Below are 16,076 nucleotides of genomic sequence, written 5' to 3' on the forward strand. Positions count from 1 at the left end.
AGCTGAGCTGTAGGGCCTTGGGGTTAATTTAATGTTTCAAACTGTGAAGATCAGGAAGTTACAGGGACAAGGAGGGATGCAGGTTGTCTCAGTCTAGATACTTTTTAAAATAGGAAAATAGGTAAATAAGTATTTAATCAAGCTTTAGGGTATATCGGGAGGAGAATACATAAAAATGATGCTTTATGCAACTCTGATGATTTATAGAGTTTTGTGTTTTTCAGTAAAAAACAAAAGGGTAAACCCAAAATAGGTGGCAAATTCTAATACACTTCCCTTAGTTTTCTGTGCTTAAGGATGAAAACATATTTCACTGCTTAAGAATAAATTGTGTAATGACCAATAACAAATAAATAAGTCAAGAAAAATAAAATTACCGTGATTGACAGAAAACACAGTAACTTGTCTATCAGTCTTTTTTTCCAGAGAAGAAAAAGTCATTCAAGAATATCACATTTCATGCTGTCTTTGTGAAAGTCTTTGATATTGCTGGTAACTAACTTCAGTTTTGCAATAAGCAAGTATATTCACAACAAAGACCTTTATTCAAGTAGCTTGCTAAACCAATGCTTTGAAGATGTGTGGATTTTTGTTTGTTTATAAAATCAGTATCATTCTTTAATTTTTACACTATATATGTAGACACTGATATTGTTATTTATGAACTGACTTTTTTGTCTTGCCCTTATAAAAACCTCGTAATCTCAAATGAGATCTTAATAAATGAAAATAAAATACTGGGTATTTAAAAAAAGACTGTTTTATATTCCTATAATAGAACACGAAAGCAAGAAACATTGTTTTCATAGGTGAGGAATTTTTGAAGTATTACCTTGCCCTATTTTAATACATAAAATACCATAAATACTAATTTCTAACATCCAGAGATATCTTCCCGTTTCCTTTCAGTCTTATCCTGGTTTTAATTTTTTTATGTGTTAATTCTGCACTAAAAACATCTATGTTTTATTTCGAAAGCATTTTGTATTGACATCAACATTGTACATAAACATCGCAATGTCTACATAGTAGTCCTCATTGTGTTTATTATTTGATCTGATGCCCCATTAATTGATGTAGCTATTTTAGAAGAATAGTTGACCAAATGTCCTTCATCTATTCTCTTTTCAAACTATTTTGATTTTTCTTTGTTTAAAATTCCTCTCACATACAATGTTGCAATAAGCATCTTTAAATCATTTTCTACATCATTTTGTAGGCTCTGTTGCTGCAAGGAACTACTAGCGACCCCTTTTAGTATTCATTTTATATATTAAGAAATTTCTTACCCCAATGTGAAAATCTAGAATACTTTTTCTAAAACGTCAATACCTGAGAACAGGAGGTTGTCTCACTGTGTTCCCAGGCTGTAATATATAGAAATAACTCATTAAATATATAGGAAATTTATAAATGAAAGAATGAAGTAATGGAATGTGTAATGTTAATATTATAATATCCTTGACATTACCAGACACAAAAAGATATCATCTGTGACAATAGAGGAAAACATTCTATCTTTTAATTTTAACCAATTTGATTATTAATTATTTAAAATACTGTTTATGTTTATTAACAAGACACATCTACCTTTTTGTATATATGTGCATATGTATACATATATATGTTTTCCTAAATCACAATTTTTTCACAATTTATTTTTATGTATATAAATTAAGAAGCACAGTTTTTAAATGTATTGGATAATTAGTATTAAATATAACACATAAGCATATAAAAATAGAAATTTTAATAGGAAAGAAAACAGTTTGGTTTGACATTTTTATGTTTTGAAGGACCATATACACTCTGTATTGTGGCTATGGGTAATAATAATTATTAAGATTATGATAAATGTCAATAGAATATCTTGCTAATGATAGCAACTTTGCAGAAAAAGAAACAATGTTGAGCATGGTTATATTACATATAATATATATCATACATTATAATATTTCACTTGTTCTTTCTTACTGACATCTTATTACAATACACTGAGAGACATTTGGGGGGAAAGTATTTCTCACATTCATATGAAAAACATGTGCTGTGATATTGCATGTCCAATATGTTCTAGTCCCATCTTTGCCATGAATATCTACCCTACTTAACTCATTTTTAAAAAATCTTACATATGTAGTCTTAAGTAACTATTGAGTTAGATGAGAACAGATCCAATAAACATATCCATCTATTTACTTATTTTTGGTTACTAAATGTCATCTACAGTCAAGGTTCTGAATCACTTGCTAAAACTACATCATGATGAGTAAAAAAGACACAGCCCCCGATGTTTGAAGCTAATAACCTAAAAGAGGCTATAGATTTTGTCAAATATCCACACAATTAGATAGGAAAAGAAGAAAAAGTGATAATGAGTACTGCAAAAGAAATTACAGAATATAATAGATATTCTAACAGGACAAACTTAATGAGATGAAAACTAGAGGAGGTCCTATTGAGTGAAATGGATGATGAGATGTGGAATTGAGAAGAATGAAGACAGAGAATACCTACAAAAATGAATTTCCTTTTTTTCTGTCCACCTTGCCTGAATATAAAAAAAATTAATGTTCAAGAAGAAATAGCATACTCAAAAAGCATTAGGATGGAAAGGTGTTGTTAATTAAGAAACTGAAAGGACATCAGAGTGGCTAATGAGTAGGTTAGGATATTAGAGAAGGAGCCTGGGCAGGACCAGAGGATGGAGAATCCTGTTCACCATATCAACAATTTTGCGTTTTATTGTAAGGAAAAAGAGAAACCATTGAGGGGTCTTAAAAGGAAGAGTATATGATTAAATTTTTACACCAAAACTATTTTTAGACAAAAACAGTTTTGCCTTAATCCATTCTCCCAGACTTTGGCTTCTCTGGGAGTATGACTTAAGACAAAGGAGCAAAAGGGAGATAAGAATGAAACTGGAAACACCAGTAAAATTGCTATTATAGAGGCCAAGGCAGATAAGGTTGGCTTCAACTAATTCAATAGAGACAGACTGCAGTAGAGAAATAGGAAAATGAATGTCTTGATATATCTTGGTTATATTCATTTTTGTGCTGGATTACAGATTAGATGTTGGCAAGGTGGGGAAGGCTAGTAACGGTGGGTGAGAATGAGATAAGTGTGAAGGAAGATGGTCAGTTTGGGAACATGTATGCCTTGGAAGATGAAGTTGAAATTTACTCTACTGGAGAAAACTAAAGGAGGTTTCACAATCAAAAGCAGGAGTTTAGTTCTCAACATGTTAGCATTGAATTTCCTTTAATATATACAAGCAGTAGTGTCAATTTTGTGGTTACAGAGAGAGATATCAATTGGAATATGGACGCCATTTAAGCTAATAATGAGGAAAAGCATAAGAAGAAAGGCAAAAATCTAGTTTTGGAAAACTCTATTATTTACCATCAGGTAGAAAAGAACTCGGCAAAAACCAGATGCATTGATAGAGTTAGAAATAAATAAGTCAGCAAAAACCGGATGCATGGATAGAGCTTGAATATAGTGACATAGAGGCCAATAAACAGTGCTTCAAGAAATACATTATTAATTTTATGGCATGTGTATTATTTTCACACTGCTGACAAATACCCAATACTAGGCAATTTACAAAGAAAGAGGTTTAGTGGGCTTACGGTTCCACGTGGCTGGGGAGGCCTCACAATCATGGTGGAAAGTGAAAGGCATGTCTCACATGGTGGCAGACAAGAGAGAATAACAGCACTTGGGCAGGGAAACTTCCCTTTATAAAACCATCAGATCTTGTGAGACTTATTCACTATCATGAAAACAGCACAGGAAATTCCTGCCCCCATGATTCAATTATCTCCCACTGGGTTGCTCCAATAACACATGGGAAGTCAAGATGAAATTTAGGTGGTGGCACAGCCAAACCATATCAGTATGATGCCAAGAATTCAAATAATATGAGGCCAAAAACTTGCTTGTTGAATTTTATAATATGGTTGTAATGGATAAAGAAAGCAAGAGCAGTTTCAGTGGGTCTCTAGGAACAGGAACTAAGTTTGTTAAAGGATAAAAATTACAGCTAGACAGCAAGAACAAGTTCTGCTGTTCCACAGCACTGTAGGATGACTATAGATAACAATAATACATAGTTTCCAACAGCAAAGAGGAGGAGATATATCTCAGTCAAAAATGCCGCTTTTTTTTTTTTCAAAAGTTTTAGGAAGACTCAACATTTTCCTTCACAAATCCGAAATTAATTATTAGGTCATGTTTCCAAGGGAATAAAATGAAGGTTGAGAAATTCAACTTACAGATACCAACTGGGGGAATTTTCAATAGCATCCATGTTTTTTCTACCCTTGATAACAAAAATAACAATTAAATAATACTGGATACAAACAATCCCATAGAAATAATCATTCTCTACTGATTAGATGTCTTTCCTGGAACTGTTTAAAAGATCTGAGACATTCTCACTCCTCTCAGAGCTACTCCTGCTCCCAACTGTTGTTTAATATACAAAGAAAAATTAGTTGACTAGTCTCTTGGACAAAGACTAGTACCTTTTTCTCTTCCTGTAATTAACTTGTTTCTCTCTTTTACTTCTAAGAAGAGTAGAAGTTACTTCTTAGTAGAAGAGAAGAGTAGAACTCTTATAATCTCTTCTTTCTTATTTGGGGCATTGAGAAAAATTTCTTTATTATCATCTTACAGAGGTATTAAAACAAAAGAACTTTCATGATAGAAAACATCAGAGTTTGCTTTCTTTCCATTATTGTAATGGAAAATTTCTCAAGAAATTAGGATATCATTGTGATAGAGACAGGAGACAGGCAAGGGTCCCCAGAGAAACCCCACCTTCAAGCCTAAAACAGCCTGAAGGCTGAAAAACCGGACTGTTGGTCCCAATGAAGCCCGCCCTTTCCCGATTGATTATTTCTGAATAATGCCCACCTGTGCACTGGGAGGATGTGGTGGAGCCTCAGGAATTTTGCGACGCTTACAGGACGGAGGAGCCGGGCCTCTCCCATTCCTGGGTGGTGACCTGAGATTCAATCCGTGAGGTGGGAAACCTGCTAGCAGGATTCTCTCTCACTTTGCTGGGAGTTGTTTTTCCTTTTTGCCCAATACATTCCATTTTCCTCACCCTTCTAGGTGTCCCTGAGCCTGATCTTTCTTGGGCATATGACAAGAGTTCAGTTTTAGCTGAACTGAGTTGAAAGTTCTGCAATAGTTGGTCTTAATGCACCGTGTTTTCCTTGCTGCGATGGACCAATTCCAAGTACTCACGGATGATGAAATTCTTGATATATGGTAAATGGCCCAGGGTTAAGCAGGACACTTAATACAGTTTTCTCTCTTGCCTTTCTTATTGTTACAATTATGTCCAATTTTATAGCAACTTCACTTTGCTCTCGTCTTTTTGACCGTTGTTATACGTCACCAAAATATTTTCTACTGAGTTTATTATAAAAATTTAACTACAGCTCTGCATTCCAGCTAAAGATGATCATTACTTGGTTTTGGTAGGTACATATATGAACTAAAACATATAACATTTATTAATTATTTTAAACATTGGTGACATTTTTACTGGGTCGCTTACATTCATTTAATTCTTTTATTTATTTATTTTTTTACCAGTTCAAACTACATTAAGAAAGCAGTAAATAACTTTGATTGTTAAGTGAACAGGGATTTTTGTTTTGTTTTGTTTTGTTTTTTCTGTATGTGTGTCTTTTCCATAATTAAACTTAACAAAGATTATATTATTTAGTATAGTATAGGATAATATTATATGAAACAGATACTCAGAAAATTAGAGAAAAGAAAGAATATGTGTCAATCCTATAAAAAATGTTTTAAAGAGGAAAATCACAGAGACAAATTGTTGGTTAAATTGTAAATTAGAGAAAAGAAAGAATGTGTCAATCCTACAAAAAATGTTTTAAAGAGGAAAATCACAGAGGCAAATTGTTGGTTAAATTGTATTTTATATATAATTATCATTACACAAGAATAAGAAACAGACACCTGAGGCACTAGAGGAATGGGAGCCATGAACCTGCACTCCAGGAGAATCAAAATTTGGAATAAAAGAGAGCTGTTCGTGGAGCCATCAGAAAAGCAATCACCTTGGAATTTAAGAAACCAAGTGAGAACTTTCTAAGGAAAGTGAAAACGATTCTGGTAGCAAATCTCTGAAAAAGAATTATGTAATGCATAGTTAATAGGGTCAGTACAAGGTAAAGAATGAAAGCCTTATGGTTTTATATGTTTAATCAAACTTTGATAAAAAATTGACAGGTATTTGTCATGTGACTTCCGTATTACTCAGAGGCCTCTGGGTCCCAAGAAGAACGACCCAGACGATAATCTCTTTCTGGAAAACTTCAAACTATTTTTTCTTAGGAAGATCATGAATAAATTCTAGGTATCTTGTTTATAAAACCTAATACGAATAATATTTGGTAAGTTTAAGATAAGGACATAAAGTTTTTTTTATAAGAGGAATACACACACACACACACATATGAGTAAATTAATTAAAAGACATTTGCCTTTAGAGATAAAATATTAATTAGAAACAGAAGATAAATCTCATCACTCTGATCTTTACGATACAGTTACATTTTTTAAAGTCAGCCTGACATGGATCTCTCTACCTGAAACGTATAGCTCTTGCAATCTGACGGATGATACATTGCTAAACTTTTTCCCCTAAATAACCTCAATATTTTTACTACAAAAATGGTTCTCTGAAAAAGATGTCAACAGTGCTAAATTGAAAGCCATTTCATTTGTTTTAATTTATACAAAACTGAATTATATTTTTGGCTTCCACTTTGTGAAAGGTCATTAGAGTGTAATTGTCCCATTAGTGACAGTCTGAAAATGTAGGCATGAAGCCATAAACTGTAAATCCATTTCATTGACCCTTTGGGCTTTGTTTTAATGCCTTCTTGTCTGTTAGCTTTTCAATAATGTTGCATACTGTAGACAAAGATAAATCTGGCTTTATTGAATGAAAAGCAATGATGACAGGTCATATTCACAGTAAATTATTTTTTTTCAGTTGATTCCCAAGTGAGTAGTTAATGTAAAAGTGGTTCACAGAATTTCATGCTCAGTATTGTGAAGGTGACATTCTTGATTTTTTTTCACTCCAAAGTCATTTCTGCCCAGATGTGGTTGCAGGAATAATTTGAGAAAAAAAAAATACAGAGAACATTTAATACAATTCTTTTTGCTGAAATCCCTGAATATTGTTTATTTTGCTGGCTGACATCTCATAGGAAAATAGTAATAATATTGTAACAATGAGAGATGTTTTAGCTGTAGAGAGCACAGGAGCATGTTTGATCTGGAGAGAAACCTCTGATATTCACCGTGCCTGATGTGTTCATTCGCCTTCTGAAAGAGTGGTCACTACAGATTATTTACACATAGGATGCTTTGCTTTAAGTGGTGCAACCTGGCTGCCCGGGTCACAGTGGACAACTAGGGGATTGGTCCTTAAAATAAAGGGCTATTGTTTTTAGCTTAGATAAGATGACACGAAACTCTTGCCAAAATACACACCCTATATTGATTGTGACTAATTAGACCAATATGGTCCTCCTCTTCAGGGATCTCGGACAAAAAGAATGCAGAAATACGTATAAAAGGCAAAGGAGACCTGAGATGATGGAAGATGTGTGTCCAAAATACTCCCGAAGTAGGAAAAAGGAAGTAAGGAGAAGCTGCAGTAAGTGTTGTCAGATGTAGACATAGAGAGAAGAGAAAGAGAGAAAAACTGCATCTCAAGAACCCTCAGGTCAGTAATGCAGGACTGCCATTCAGCAGGTGCCACCTCATATGGCCAGACTGCTATTCACATATTGAAGTAAGTTCAAGACGGTTGCGAAAGAGCTGCTTTTGTGAGGCACCTGTGCATCTGTCTGTCACCACTAGCTACCCTGGCTACTCTTCTATATCCAGAAATCAATGTGTTAAAGCCAGAGCCCTTCATTCTGGTTAACTAAGCCCTGAGCCTTCCTGGCAGCCAAATATTTCAATGTTTTCCCATGTAAAATCAGATTTTGAAAGCCTGCCCCTGAAGAAATAGGATTCTGTTGCTGTGATCTGAAAGATCAAAAGAGATGGCCCTTAATCAACAAAGACAAGCCTCAAGGTTAAGGATATATTACCTAAAGGTCAAGGGTTCAGGACTTGGCCGGCATGGTACCTTCCTAAGTTCTTGTGGCTACAAGGACAAACACAGTCTTGAGAAACTCCCTAAGAAGAGGAGTTATTAGGCAAAATTATCAGATTTACAACACAGACCACTACAACTCTGATCAAACAGAGAACGGACCTTTCAAACGTTCTTTTCTGATAACAACTTCAGACCTTAAATTGGTTTCAACAGCTTCTAGGCTGTGCATAAAGTGCCTTTGTGACCTGTAGTTCATTTTTTGGTCACTTTTTGATGTACAAAGTCAAATTCTACCTAGTTGTAATGCTAAAACCCCACCCCAAATTTAACATGGGATCGTGTTACATGTATTTGCCCGCTGCACCTGTGTTCAGTTCCCCTCATAAATATGTACAGATCTCTCCCCAAATCTATTGAATATGTGTGTCTCTATTGTGTAACACAGACTCTGTGAGGCATAAAACCCAACATTTTCCCTCTTAGAAAAGAGAGCAACTTCCGTACATGCTGGAGACTGTCTCTTTGCACTTTTCAAACAGTCACCAGCAAAGTTCTTCTGGTGGTCTTTTGCACCACACTTCCATACTCTAAGTCAGGGGCCCGCAACCATTTTGGCACCAGGGACTGGGGACTGGTTTCACGGAAAACATTTGTTCCATGGACAGCGGAGTTGGGAGATAGCGTTGGGGTAAAGGTATTAGGGTTCACATTAGTGTCCACGCTCCTGTAAGAATCTAATGATGCTGCTGATCTGACGGGAGGTGGAGCTAAGGCAGTAATGCTCCCTCATTCACCACTTGCCTCCTGCTGTGCGGCCCATTTCCTAACAGGCCAGGGGCCAGTATCTGTCCATGACCCAGGGGTTGGGGACTCCTGCTCTAAGTGACATTACAGGGCCTCCAGGAGACTTGATTACAAGGTCATCTTACGTGCTGGTTTACCTCTCTGATGTATTATCACAATACATTTCTATATTTAAGGAACTGTTTGTTCTTTTCAGTGAGACAGAGCATGACCATAATACAGGTCATTCAGAATATGAATCTGATTTTAGAGTCGAACAGACCTATTTAAATATGGAAGACTAAGAAATATGGTTTAACTGATTTTATGTTCTTAGCTCTACTCGAAGTAGGTATAGAAAAGTTCAGCAGGCCAGGCGCGGTGGCTCACGCCTATAATCCCAGCACTTTGGGGGCCCAAGGCTGCAGGATCACCTGAGGTCAGGAGTTTGAGACCAGCCTGGGCAACATGGTGAAACCCCATCTCTACTAAAAATACAAAAATTGGGGGGCGGAGCAAGATGGCTGAATAGGAACAGCTCCAGTCTCCAACTCCCAGCACGAGCAACACAGAAGACCAGTGATTTCTGCATTTTCAACTGAGGTACTGGGTTCATGTCACTGGGGAGTGCCGGACAATCGGTGCTGGTCAGCTGCTGCAGCCCGACCAGCGAGAGCTGAAGCAGGGCGAGGCATCGCCTCACCTGGGAAGCGCAAGGGGGAAGGGAATCCCTTTTCCTAGCCAGGGGAACTGAGACACACCACACCTGGAAAATCGGGTAACTCCCACCCCAATACTGCGCTTTAAGCAAACAGGCACACCAGGAGATCGTATCCCACACCTGGCCGGGAGGGTCCCACACCCACGGAGCCTCCCTCATTGCTAGCACAGCAGTCTGTGATCTACCGGCAAGGCAGCAGCGAGGCTGGGGGAGGGGTGCCCGCCATTGCTGAGGCTTAAGTAGGTAAACAAAGCTGCTGGGAAGCTCGAACTGGGTGGAGCTCACAGCAGCTCAAGGAAACCTGCCTCTCTCTGTAGACTCCACCTCTGGGGACAGGGCAATAACAAACGCAGCCGAAACCTCTGCAGACGCAAAGGACACTGTCTGACAGCTTTGAAGAGAGCAGTGGATCTCCCAACACGGAGGTTGAGATCTGAGAAGGGACAGACTCCCTGCTCAAGTGGGTCCCTGACCCCTGAGTAGCCTAACTGGGAGACATCCCCCACTAGGGGCAGTCTGACACCCCACACCTCACAGGGTGGAGTACACCCCTGAGAGGAAGCTTCCAAAGCAAGAATCAGACAGGTACACTCGCTGTTCAGAAATATTCTATCTTCTGCAGCCTCTGCTGCTGATACCCAGGCAAACAGGGTCTGGAGTGGACCTCAAGCAATCTCCAACAGACTTACAGCTGAGGGTCCTGACTGTTAGAAGGAAAACTATCAAAAAGGAAGGACACCTACACCAAAACCCCATCAGTACATCACCATCATCAAAGACCAGAGGCAGATAAAACCACAAAGATGGGGAAAAAGCAGGGCAGAAAAGCTGGAAATTCAAAAAATAAGAGCGCATCTCCCCCGGCAAAGGAGCGCAGCTCATCGCCAGCAATGGATCAAAGCTGGACGGAGAATGACTTCGACAAGATGAGAGAAGAAGGCTTCAGTCCATCAAATTTCTCAGAGCTAAAGGAGGAATTACGTACCCAGCGCAAAGAAACTAAAAATCTTGAAAAAAAAGTGGAAGAATTGATGGCTAGAGTAATTAATGCAGAGAAGGTCCTAAACGAAATGAAAGAGATGAAAACCATGACACGAGAAATACGTGACAAATGCACAAGCTTCAGTAACCGACTCGATCAACTGGAAGAAAGAGTATCTGCGATTGAGGATCAAATGAATGAAATGAAGCGAGAAGAGAAACCAAAAGAACAAAGAAGAAAAAGAAATGAACAAAGCCTGCAAGAAGTATGGGATTATGTAAAAAGACCAAATCTACGTCTGATTGGGGTGCCTGAAAGTGAGGGGGAAGATGGAACCAAGTTGGAAAACACTCTTCAGGATATCATCCAGGAGAACTTCCCCAACCTAGTAGGGCAGGCCAACATTCAAATCCAGGAAATACAGAGAACACCACAAAGATACTCCTCAAGAAGAGCAACTCCAAGACACATAATTGCCAGATTCACCAAAGTTGAAATGAAGGAAAAAATCTTAAGGGCAGCCAGAGAGAAAGGTCGGGTTACCCACAAAGGGAAGCCCATCAGACTAACAGCAGATCTCTCGGCAGAAACTCTCCAAGCCAGAAGAGAATGGGGGCCAATATTCAACATTCTTAAAGAAAAGAATTTTAAACCCAGAATTTCATATCCAGCCAAACTAAGTTTCATAAGTGAAGGAGAAATAAAATCCTTTACAGATAAGCAAATGCTTAGAGATTTTGTCACCACTAGGCCTGCCTTACAAGAGACCCTGAAGGAAGCACTAAACATGGAAAGGAACAACCCGTACCAGCCATTGCAAAAACATGCCAAAATGTAAAGACCATCGAGGCTAGGAAGAAACTGCATCAACTAATGAGCAAAATAACCAGTTAATATCATAATGGCAGGATCAAGTTCACACATAACAATATTAACCTTAAATGTAAATGGACTAAATGCTCCAATTAAAAGACACAGACTGGCAAACTGGATAAAGAGTCAAGACCCATCAGTCTGCTGTATTCAGGAGACCCATCTCACACGCAGAGACATACATAGGCTCAAAATAAAGGGATGGAGGAAGATTTACCAAGCAAATGGAGAACAAAAAAAAGCGGGGGTTGCAATACTAGTCTCTGATAAAACAGACTTTAAACCATCAAAGATCAAAAGAGACAAAGAAGGCCATTACATAATGGTAAAGGGATCAATTCAACAGGAAGAGCTAACTATCCTAAATATATATGCACCCAATACAGGAGCACCCAGATTCATAAAGCAAGTCCTTAGAGACTTACAAAGAGACTTAGACTCCCATACAATAATAATGGGAGACTTCAACACTCCACTGTCAACATTAGACAGATCAACGAGACAGAAAGTTAACAAGGATATCCAGGAATTGAACTCATCTCTGCAGCAAGCAGACCTAATAGACATCTATAGAACTCTCCACCCCAAATCAACAGAATATACATTCTTCTCAGCACCACATCGTACTTACTCCAAAATCGACCACGTAATTTGAAGTAAAGCACTCCTCAGCAAATGTACAAGAACAGAAATTATAACAAACTGTCTCTCAGACCACAGTGCAATCAAACTAGAACTCAGGACTAAGAAAGTCAATCAAAACCGCTCAACTACATGGAAACTGAACAACCTGCTCCTGAATGACTACTGGGTACATAACGAAATGAAGGTAGAAATAAAGATGTTCTTTGAAACCAATGAGAACAAAGATACAACATACCAGAATCTCTGGGACACATTTAAAGCAGTGTGTAGAGGGAAATTTATAGCACTAAATGCCCACAAGAGAAAGCAGGAAAGATCTAAAATTGACACCCTAACATCGCAATTAAAAGAACTAGAGAAGCAAGAGCAAACACATTCGAAAGCTAGCAGAAGGCAAGAAATAACTAAGATCAGAGCAGAACTGAAGGAGATAGAGACACAAAAAACTCTCCAAAAAATCAATGAATCCAGGAGTTGGTTTTTTGAAAAGATCAACAAAATTGACAGACCACTAGCAAGACTAATAAAGAAGAAAAGAGAGAAGAATCAAATCGATGCAATTAAAAATGATAAAGGGGATATCACCACCGACCCCACAGAAATACAAACTACCCTCAGAGAATACTATAAACACCTCTACGCAAATAAACTGGAAAATCTAGAAGAAATGGACAATTTCCTAGACACTTACACTCTTCCAAGACTAAACCAGGAAGAAGTTGAATCCCTGAATAGACCAATAGCAGGCTCTGAAATTGAGGCAATAATTAATAGCCTACCAACCAAAAAAAGTCCAGGACCAGATGGATTCACAGCTGAATTCTACCAGAGGTACAAGGAGGAGTTGGTACCATTCCTTCTGAAACTATTCCAATCAATAGAAAAAGAGGGAATCCTCCCTAACTCATTTTATGAGGCCAACATCATCCTGATACCAAAGCCTGGCAGAGACACAACAAAAAAAGAGAATTTTAGACCAATATCCCTGATGAACATCGATGCAAAAATCCTCAATAAAATACTGGCAAACTGGATTCAGCAACACATCAAAAAGCTTATCCACCATGATCAAGTGGGCTTCATCCCTGGGATGCAAGGCTGGTTCAACATTCGCAAATCAATAAACATAATCCAGCATATAAACAGAACCAAAGACAAGAACCACATGATTATCTCAATAGATGCAGAAAAGGCTTTTGACAAAATTCAACAGCCCTTCATGCTAAAAACGCTCAATAAATTCGGTATTGATGGAATGTACCTCAAAATAATAAGTGTTATTTATGACAAACCCACAGCCAATATCATACTGAATGGGCAAAAACTGGAAAAATTCCCTTTGAAAACTGGCACAAGACAGGGATGCCCTCTCTCACCACTCCTATTCAACAAAGTGTTGGAAGTTCTGGCTAGGGCAATCAGGCAAGAGGAAGAAATCAAGGGTATTCAGTTAGGAAAAGAAGAAGTCAAACTGTCCCTGTTTGCAGATGACATGATTGTATATTTAGAAAACCCCATTGTCTCAGCCCAAAATCTCCTTAAGCTGATAAGCAACTTCAGCAAAGTCTCAGGATACAAAATTAATGTGCAAAAATCACAAGCATTCTTATACACCAGTAACAGACAAACACAGAGGCAAATCATGAATGAACTTCCATTCACAATTGCTTCCAAGAGAATCAAATACCTAGGAATCCAACTTACAAGGGATGTAAAGGACCTCTTCAAGGAGAACTACAAACCACTGCTCAGTGAAATAAAAGAGGACACAAACAAATGGAAGAACATACCATGCTCATGGATAGGAAGAATCAATATCGTGAAAATGGCCATACTGCCCAAGGTAATTTATAGATTCAATGCCATCCCCATCAAGCTACCAATGAGTTTCTTCACAGAATTGGAAAAAACTGCTTTAAAGTTCATATGGAACCAAAAAAGAGCCCGCATCTCCAAGACAATCCTAAGTCAAAAGAACAAAGCTGGAGGCATCACGCTACCTGACTTCAAACTATACTACAAGGCTACAGTAACCAAAACAGCATGGTACTGGTACCAAAACAGAGATATAGACCAATGGAACAGAACAGAGTCCTCAGAAATAATACCACACATCTACAGCCATGTGATCTTTGACAAACCTGAGAGAAACAAGAAATGGGGAAAGGATTCCCTATTTAATAAATGGTGCTGGGAAAATTGGCTAGCCATAAGTAGAAAGCTGAAACTGGATCCTTTCCTTACTCCTTATACGAAAATTAATTCCAGATGGATTAGAGACTTAAATGTTAGACCTAATACCATAAAAATCCTAAAGGAAAACCTAGGTAGTACCATTCAGGACATAGGCATGGGCAAAGACTTCATATCTAAAACACCAAAAGCAACGGCAGCAAAAGCCAAAATTGACAAATGGGATCTCATTAAATTAAAGAGCTTCTGCACAGCCAGCAAAAGAAACTACCATCAGAGTGAACAGGCAACCTACAGAATGGGAGAAAATTTTTGCAATCTACTCATCTGACAAAGGGCTACTATCCAGAACCTACAAAGAACTCAAACAAATTTACAAGAAAAAAACAAACAACCCCATCAAAAAGTGGGCAAAGGATATGAACAGACATTTCTCAAAAGAAGACATTCATACAGCCAACAGACACATGAAAAAATGCTCATCATCACTGGCCATCAGAGAAATGCAAATCAAAACCACAATGAGATACCATCTCACACCAGTTAGAATGGCGATCATTAAAAAGTCAGGAAACAACAGGTGCTGGAGAGGATGTGGAGAAATAGGAACACTTTTACACTGTTGGTGGGATTGTAAACTAGTTCAACCATTATGAAAAACAGTATGGCGATTCCTCAAGGATCTAGAACTAGATGTACCATATGACCCAGCCATCCCATTACTGGGTATATACCCAAAGGATTATAAATTATGCTGCTATAAAGACACATGCACACGTATGTTTATTGCAGCACTATTCACAATAGCTAAGACTTGGAATCAACCCAAATGTCCATCAGTGACAGATTGGATTAAGAAAATGTGGCACATATACACCATGGAATACTATGCAGCCATCAAAAAGGATGAGTTTGTGTCCTTTGTAGGGACATGGATGCAGCTGGAAACCATCATTCTTAGCAAACTATCACAAGAACAGAAAACCAAACACCGCATGTTCTCACTCATAGGTGGGAACTGAACAATGAGATCACTTGGACTCAGGAAGGGGAACATCACACACAGGGGCCTATCATGCGGAGCGGGGCGGGGGAGGGATTGCATTGGGAGTTATACCTGATGTAAATGACGAGTTGATGGGTGCAGCACACCAACATGGCACAAGTATACATATGTAACAAACCTGCACGTTATGCACATGTACCCTACAACTTAAAGTATAATAATAATAAATAAATTAAAAAAAAAAATTAGCCAGACGTGGTGGTGGGTGCCTGTAATCCCAGCTACTCGGGAGGCTGAGGCAGAAGAATCGCTTGAACCCAGGGGGTGGAGGTTGCAATGAACCGAGATTGCACCACTGCACTCCAGCCTGGTGACAGAGCAAGACTCCGTCTCAAAAAGAAAAAAAAAGTTCAGTAAACCTTCTAAAAATCCTGAGATCTAGATGTACCACACCTATTACTTCTATTTTCACTAGTAGTTGGATTAATAATAACACAGTGCATGATCTTAAATAGATAAATGATTACAGAAAAATGAAATATTTCCCCACCTATTCTGATTCGTTACATCAGTCATAGTATACATAATGAAAATTAGCCCATGTAAGCATAAATGTATATGTTGTGTATATCTATCTTTTGACTTGCATATATATATATATCTTTAAATATCATACAAATATATGTATGGATTTATGCAATATGCA

Source organism: Macaca nemestrina, chromosome 19, assembly GCF_043159975.1.
Source record: "Macaca nemestrina isolate mMacNem1 chromosome 19, mMacNem.hap1, whole genome shotgun sequence".
Lineage (NCBI taxonomy): Eukaryota > Metazoa > Chordata > Mammalia > Primates > Cercopithecidae > Macaca > Macaca nemestrina.